General features: G+C 34.4%; 1 pseudogene; it reads right to left on the reverse strand.

Annotated features, from left to right (window-relative positions):
• Positions 1 to 1,770: 1,770 nt before the first annotated feature.
• Positions 1,771 to 4,611, reverse strand: LOC130506689 (protein PIGMENT DEFECTIVE 338, chloroplastic-like; annotated as a pseudogene).
• Positions 4,612 to 7,406: the final 2,795 nt, after the last annotated feature.

Below are 7,406 nucleotides of genomic sequence, written 5' to 3' on the forward strand. Positions count from 1 at the left end.
GTGTTGGCCTAGTGGTAAAGAAACTCCGGCTGGAGTGCCCGCCTTGGGTTCGATCCACGTTGGCCACGAGAGCATTTACATGGGCTTCTCTCGCCTTCCAGATCACTTCGCGTAACCAGGGGCCTTTAAGTGGAAGCTTAAAAATCCTGTAATGGCATGGGCATAAGCCCGGTGGGTTAGTCGATCACGCTTAGTGGTCGGATACTGGATTATAAAAAAAAAAAAACAATAGAAACGAAACATAAAGGAAAAGAACAAAGAACAACATAATCGGAATGAAAAACTATATTTGTTCATCTATACTATTAAAACACAAGATTTTTTTTTTGAGATGTCTACTTGTTTCAACACTATTTATCATTCTTTGTCACTGAGTTATTCATAAGCTACTAGATTCTTTCTCCGTGCTACGCGCGGAAAAGTGCATTGATTGTTTATTTTTCGATAATATATGTCAATGTTTGTGTTTGGAATAAGGGTGTTGTATTTGTCAAAGCAATGAAAAAGTCGATGAATTATTTAAGGGTGCTCAATCCGGTAAATCTTTTCAATTTAAAACTGGAGGTAACTATTTCAAAAAAAAAAATCTTTGTAATGTAATTTTTATATTCAAAAGTTTCTTTTCTATTGATTTTTTAAAAATAATTGTTACAAATTTATTATTTTAATTTTTGGCCAAATTTCTAATTCGATATTAATAAGTTAGTTAAATAATCTTTTTCTTCGGGTAAGTAAATACTGAAATTGAAAATCATTCAATTATATTTTTAAATTAAAAAATTATTTTGATATTCTTATATTTTAGAAGATTAATAATATTATATTGATATATAAATATTTAATAAATTTTATTAAATTATTGATCTATAGTTTAGCAACAGTCGATACCAATGATCTCGGGACTCTTGAAATAATCTGGTTCAGTGTCCAAGTCGAGTTTAAAATGTTGACAGTGCGTAAATGGTTTTACTATTTTCTTTATTTTATTAGTGTTTTGCTTTCTTATATTTATTAATTCTTATATATATATATATTTAGCAATATTTTACATGATTTGCTGCAGCGTTTGATTTTGTGATTTCTAGGTTTGTTCTTTGAGCGAGGAGAAAAACTTGGGTTGTTATGGCTTGTAAACGAATAAACCAGAACATTAAAAACCTATTCTAATATTTACAAATTATTCAAAATATTTTTTATTGATGGATCATATAAACAACCAATTTCTAAGTCTTGTTTATTTCTTTAAGTTCAGAGGTGTTTATTGGTATCATATAAACAACCACATTTTTTTGGTCTTTTTATTTTTAGCTTAATCTGAAAATTCCAGACTCTGTCAATGATTTGTTGTTTTTATTTTGTGGTTATTTGGAATTGATTAGTTAATAAAGATTTCAGGTTACACAGAGAATGAGGATCCCATAGATTAGTGTTAAATCAAGGTGATATTATCCTTATCCTAAACACAAATCTTTTCACCAAAATAGAAAGCTCGAAGGCATATATGTTTGCAGCCGACCCTGATTATAAACAAAGTGATATATTTCCAGTTTCCTCATAACACTGGCATATTTACTAAGGAATAGTAATGTGACTACATGAATGATCATTCACGTATGCTTTGACTCAACTATTTTTGCATTATCTTCTAGTCCTTTGACACTCATATCTGCCAATTTAGGTGTTAGGAAAAAAATTATGATATTCCTGAAAGTCAAAGCATCATTCACGTATGCTTTGAAAGGTTATTATGTGCATATATCCGCCCCCGACTGTGTAAAACGATGTTAACACAACTAATCCCTCATGTTGAAGGATAAATCATGAAAAGGAGTCCAAGTGAAATCCCTTATGACCTCAAGCTTTATTCTTTTGTACTTCTCTACTGCTATCACACACAATCATCAACTTCCCTCATTTCCATCTGTCTTTCCATCATCATTTAGCATCCAAAATTTTTATGAGTTGTCTTGTCATAGCTTACTACTACCCAGATTTTAACACATCCTTGCAACATGTAGCTATGCCCGGCTTGTACCCACACAACCTTGAAAACAATTCATTGTTATCTCTGAAACTCTTCAATTGAGGGACGTTTTGCTTTATCATGTTTCCATCCTAGAAACAGTGAAACCAAAAAGTTTACTCCAAGTCAGCAAAAAAAGAAACTCCTGCTTTATTTTTTCTTTCAAACTATATAGAACCTCTCAAGCCCTGAGATTAAACAAAAAAGTAACTATTAAATCCACTAAAATGCATGAACTCTAAGCAAACATGTGAAGCCTACCTCAATTCTGGTGAGAGATATTCCACTCAGTTATCTTAACGTCAGTGGGCTCAGTAAGCTGATTGATCTGCCACATAACAACCTACTTTCCATTAGGATCTTCTTGATACATCAACCAATAACAGTTATTGAAATCAAGGAACAAAAAGAGACCTACCTCACTTGGTGCCAAGCTATTCTCCTAAAGTAACGTCTAGAAGAAAACAAAGGCCTTCCCCTCAACGTCCTCCCTAAAACATCTGCAAAGATCATTGTCCTATCTCCACCACAGGCATGCCTTGCCTTGCAAACTACACAACTTAAGCACCATCTTCATCATCATCCTTAACAATCTCCATTTTACCATGAACCAAGAATTCTTCAGCATCGTACTTTAAATCACAGAGCAAGTAATCAAATTTTTGCTCGTACAATGGAACTTTCTCATTCGTCATCATGATCCCTAACATATCCGCAATTATACTCACATTGAGTCTGTTCTCGTTACCAGAAACCACAGGTCCACAACACCAACCACAAATTCACCTGGTTTGGGATCGTAATACTCCATGGCGAGTCTCTCCGTCTCCTGGGAAACCTCTGATTCATCTCCTTCTTCATGCTTTAAGAATTTCAGAAAGGGCTCATGCAGGACCTGGCCATAGCCTGCTTTCCCATACTCATCTCCTCTGGTGTCGATACATGATTAGGCTCGTACAATAGCTGAAGCTCTTCCTCCGCCGCGATTCCCCCACTTTGTACATCGGCAACGAAGTCATGTGAGCAAAATCTACAAACAGAAAAATTGCTAGATTTTTTAAGAAGTAACAGAGTTAGTAGTCACTTACCAACCAATATTTCATCATAACATAATCAAAACCAATATGTTTACACAATTATATGGATTAAGAGCTTACCATAAAGGTCTCCTTTACGGTCACAAGCCTCATCAAATTCCTTATGCCCATAGAATTGGAATCGATCCTCGGGAAACCCAACCGTACTGTCCGCTGAAACAGAGAGGACGGAGTTCCAAGAGAAAGTCACGGTCACATTTGGCTCAGCAACACGGTACACAATCTTGCTCTTAGACCCGTAGAAGTTGGTGAGTCTGTATATGGAACCAGCAACCGTTCACTCGTTAGGTCAGACTTCAGCCTATGCGGGTCTTCTTAGCGGAGTGACAATGGACCAGCTGTTCTATGCGGTTCTTCCTCCAGTGTTTCTGGAATCAACAGGGGGTCAGTTGGTGCATCTGTCTTAGCTGTTCCCTTTCGACCACACCATCAACAGCCTTTTGTGTTTGTTGTCACAACTCTGTTCACAACAGGACAGAGGCTTGTCTTCTCAGCTCCAGCCCCAGGAAAGTCATTAGGTCCCTGTCCATGAACAATAACAAACAATCGTTAGTGCTCTCAGTTGTTAAACAATTCAGTTAAGAGGGTTAACAAACCAAAAATACGATGGAGGCCTTACTTTTTAGGTAACTTTGTCTTGCATCACATTCATGGGCAAAAAAAAAAATGTGTTCCAGAGGTTGCATTTACGAAAAGCCGACCTAGAATTACACAGAGTAAAACAATGAATATATATTCAACTAAGATACAAAAAAAAATATTCAACTGAGATACAAAAAAAAAAATCAACTGAGATACAAACTTACTAATATCCATTTTTTTTTGGCAAATTTTAAAACAATAGGAATAGCAAACAGGGTGACAAAATGAATGGTTGCCAGTGTTATGTACCTCTCAATCCTAATATCGCCATGATGCGTTTACTGGTTTGGGTTTCCTCGATAAAAATCAAGCCATATATTCATTGTGGCAGGGGTTACGGCCTGGGTTTTCAACTCATGGTTCCTGCAAGATATAGACATTCAGTATTCAGTGGAATGGTGCACAAAAAAATGTATTCAGTGGAACAGAGTGAGAAGCACCATAATTAGATTAAGCTTCAGAGAATACTGCTTCGCCTCCCATCGTGGAACTGAGCACAAACACTGGAAAGGGTTTTGGCATAATTAATCTAAAATATCGCGAAGGAAGCGTTGGTCTTGTGGTCGCTGGAGATTGGAAGCTTGGCTCTGGATTCCATCGGAGTGAAAGGTAGAATCTCACCAGTTTTAATTGAGGCTGGAAGCTTGGCTCTGGATTCCATCGGCCTTTCCTTGGCGTTTCTTGTACCTAGCTTCACCGGCGACAGCTTTGGCGGAGGAGTCACCAGTTATGCCTCTTTTATTCCAAATCGGCGGTTTCAGAGGAACGGTTCACAGGCTCACCGACGGAGTTGATCACCTTCACGGAGGTAAGATCGCCGGAAACAGAGGTCTTGCTGTTGGAATTCATCGTTCTTGAGATTTTTGAGAGTATTGAATCCTTTCTGAAATGACCCGATATAAATAGGAGGAGATACAGGAAGGCAAAACGAACCCATTAAAGAAGAATTCATGGCGCAGAGATGGATTAATGGGGGTGGTGGCTATGAAACGATTTCCGTTCAGAAATCCATTTCTCCTCTCTCGTCGAAGAAAACCAGGAAGCCAAAGTGACGTGTCAAAACATTCTAACCTGATTGGTTGATTTAAATCGATGACGTGGACATGCTATCTGTGGATCTTATTCACCTTTTAATATAGTATTGATTTCCAGTGCCAAATGAAAATTGAATTTATATGGTTCGATCAATTTATCTTTTTAAAAAGCATTGTAGACTACTAACTGCATACTCTTCCCGTTGACCAAAGAAAAAAAAAGAAAAGAAAAAAAGACTCATACTCTTCCCTAGTCGTCTCAAGTTCCTAAACGGTACCATTAAGTACAACTCGTAGTTAAGGCGTTTTCCTAGTAAATTGAAATGAGATTTACTTCCATCTAATAAATCGTTTGGTATCTAGTCTCTACAACTATAAATCACATGCATCACTTCAATTTCAAAGATAAAAAATTAGTAAACCTTGAAACTGTATCATCTTATCAAAAATGAGTGACAACGAGAACAGAGATACTTCAACCTTTGAAATCGCCATGGCGGTCATAGGTGTCGTGGGAGCTATTGCGGGCTTATTCTCCAGCATGGGATCAGGACCTGAAATGAAGACGATGAAGGCCCCTGGTAAGGATGGTCGGATTTTCAGGAAATCGTTCGAGAGCGACCCAAAATGGTATTTCCAGAACCTGCGTAAGAAATGAATGTTTGATGATGTATGTCGGACTAGTACTTCCGATTTCTATTATATGATGAAATAATAAGAATAATGACAATAAAAGCTAGGGTGCTCATGATATCATACTGTCATATGAGCCATGTTATGATCGTTATGTAATGATGAAATTTATCTATCTTCTCTCTTTCTCTCCGCTTATCATCAACATCCATCGATAATATGTTAAAATACGAACGGCATATAAAAGCTTGTCATGATTTTTTTTCTGCTTCAATATATAATGAGCAATCAATCAAAACAAGATCTATAAGAAACAAAGATGTTTACTTTGTTTAGGACATTTTGAGTGCCGAAGTATACACTCATCCCCCGCGCGTTTACTAAAAAAAAGAGCTGATGATCGTTCTTCAAACTTAACCTTTTAGAAATTTTACTAAAGTATATTATTATATTTAAAGTCTTTGTTTGTTGAAAAGAAACCAAATATTAAGTCAATTGTGTAATCACATATTTTGATTTCAAAGAAACTTTAAATATAAACGTTAAAAATCAAAAATTAAATTTAAGAAAAAGGGGCGGAGCCACATTAACACATGTGGGGTTAGATGCCCCCATTAATGGAACTGCAAAGAATGCCTCCATAGTTTTTTTGAAATTACATGTTTGATGACCCCGTTGATGCTGTTGTTCTTTTTAACATTTTTAATGTGGAGTGGATCCAATGTTTCCATTTATTCATTTACTAAAAGAGTATTGAATTAGTAGATACCGTAATTAGGATTCGGACGGATCCGAGTTGAATTCTACATTTCTACTTTCCTCTTATTTTGTAATGTCTTAACTTTTTCTGTTCAATTGTATTTATCTAATCTATCTTCAAAACTTTTAATCAATTGCTTTTATCTTTTACTAGTGATTTTCCCACCGGGTTCGTATGTTATACTTTACATAAATTTATAAATTATTATATGGTCTTAACAAATAAAATATGTTAAATATGAAAATAAAAATATATTAAAAATTATATTTTCTGATCTTTTTTGATAGTGGTTAGTGATTGTAGTGCATTACTTTGTTTGAAGTTGTTTAGTTCAAAGTATAACAGCACAAGTGGTTGTTACTAATCGATTTAATAAAAATAGAATAAAAAGCCGATAGTCATAACAAAATTAATTTAGTTGAAATTTAAACATAAAACAAAGTTGATGTTTTATATAGAGAACATAACTATATATAAACTATAAAACTTTTACTAATATATTAGTTCAAATAATAGAAAGATAGAATACGTTTCAAATTTTATAAATTTTATAAAAAATAAGGGTGAAGTGTCAATTTTTGGTAAAATAATTGGTGAGTATCTAATATATATTTTTAAAATTACCATGTTGACTTTTAAAATATAGAGGTGCGAGTTGTATGTGTTACTTTAGTTTCAAGGTCTCTCAAAAAGATGTATATTAAAATAAGAAACATATAATTATTTTCTATATTAGTTTTGTTATAATGAAAGATTTTGTGTATTCATAACGAAATTCTTGTTTGTCCACCCTTATTTAGAATATCAACGAATCTTAATATGTCTAAATATATTTTTTATCTAAAAACTATAAATGGTTCCTAAATTCCTTTATTTAATGGACAACTTCTATTTTAACCGGAATGGAACAATTTCACCAAATCTTCCTAGTAAAAAGTCAATTTGTTAATTAGTAAATGAGATGTTAGCATTTATAACGATCATGAGAAAGACAATTTCTAACTATCTGTGACATTCGGGCTTGCTGACTTGTTGCATTTAGTAACAATAAATGGTTAGTGTGGTGCAAATGATTAATGTGGTTTACATCAATTTTAAATAACTTTAGCAAACATGCAACATTTTAAAATTTCTCTCAGATTGGAAGTAATGATTCTTTTTTTAGTTAAGTTTTAAGAGTATATTAATCATGTTCATGGTTTTTAAAATGTAAACAC

The sequence above is a fragment of the Raphanus sativus genome, unplaced genomic scaffold (assembly GCF_000801105.2).
Source record: "Raphanus sativus cultivar WK10039 unplaced genomic scaffold, ASM80110v3 Scaffold3564, whole genome shotgun sequence".
Classification (NCBI taxonomy): Eukaryota; Viridiplantae; Streptophyta; class Magnoliopsida; order Brassicales; family Brassicaceae; genus Raphanus; species Raphanus sativus.